This window comes from Sorex araneus, chromosome 1 (assembly GCF_027595985.1).
Source record: "Sorex araneus isolate mSorAra2 chromosome 1, mSorAra2.pri, whole genome shotgun sequence".
Classification (NCBI taxonomy): Eukaryota; Metazoa; Chordata; class Mammalia; order Eulipotyphla; family Soricidae; genus Sorex; species Sorex araneus.
Genome location: NC_073302.1, coordinates 168,668,354 through 168,669,451, shown reverse-complemented (window position 1 = coordinate 168,669,451; position 1,098 = coordinate 168,668,354).

Genomic DNA, 1,098 nt, shown 5'->3' with positions numbered 1-1,098 from the left:
AGAATTATGTTCTTACCCTTTAAGTTCAGAATTTTATTTAATACTTTTAATTTAAAATTGAAGTAATACAACTTGACAAGAGTTTTGAAAAAGAAGTGGCCAACAAATCACTGTCACTGTCACTGTCATCCCATTGCTCATCAATTTGTTCGAGCGGGCACTAGTAACATCTCTCATTGTGAGACTTATTGTTACTGTTTTTGGCATATCCAATATGCACGGGTAGCTTGCCAGGCTCTGCTGTGGGGGCGAGATACTCTCGGTAGCTTGCCGGGCTTTCCCAGGGGGGAAGAGGAATTGAACATGGGTCGGCCGTGTGCAAGGCAAACGCCCTACCGCTATGCTATTGCTCCAGCCCATGGCCAACATATATTTAAAAAAATCACAATGATTTTGAGTCTTAGATTAAAATTTAAAGGCAGAAAAATAAGCAGCTTAAAAAGTTGCTGCTCTGCCAAGATGCGACCCTGGTGGCCGCATGTTTGTGCGGCCACTCTACTGCTGATCGACCACGATTCGTAGGCCAGCTAGACTACTTTTGGTACCAGCAGCTGCTTGCAGAAATGTCTCTAGACTGTGAACTAAGCCATAGCCCCACACTGGGAAAAGTCTTTCTTTCTTGGCTTTTTTTCACTTTTCGGGGAAAGATGGCATGGCGTCTGCCATTTTATAAAGACCATTAAGGAGGTACAAACTTGGAGGCTCGGGAAGAAAAAAAAAGAGGTATGAACAGCATACCACGCGTTGCAACAGCAGTACGCATGGTGATCTCGGGACGGGGGCGATATCAGCACGCTCTCCCCCGAGATGTGACCTGGGTGGCCACACATTTGTCCAGCTGCTTTGCTGCTGATCTACCACGATCCGGAGACCAGATAGACTATTTTTGGTACCAGCAGCTGCTTACAGAAATGTCTCTAGACTGTGAACTAAGCCATTGCCCCATGCTGCCCCAAGAAGGTAAATGATGCAATTTCTAACATAAATCTCCCTGAACTTAGTTACTAAAATACTAAAATACAGAAATCCCAAACCATGTGGCCATGACTTCATATCTCTTCATTCTCAGCAATGGAAAATTAATTATCAAATGCTTCC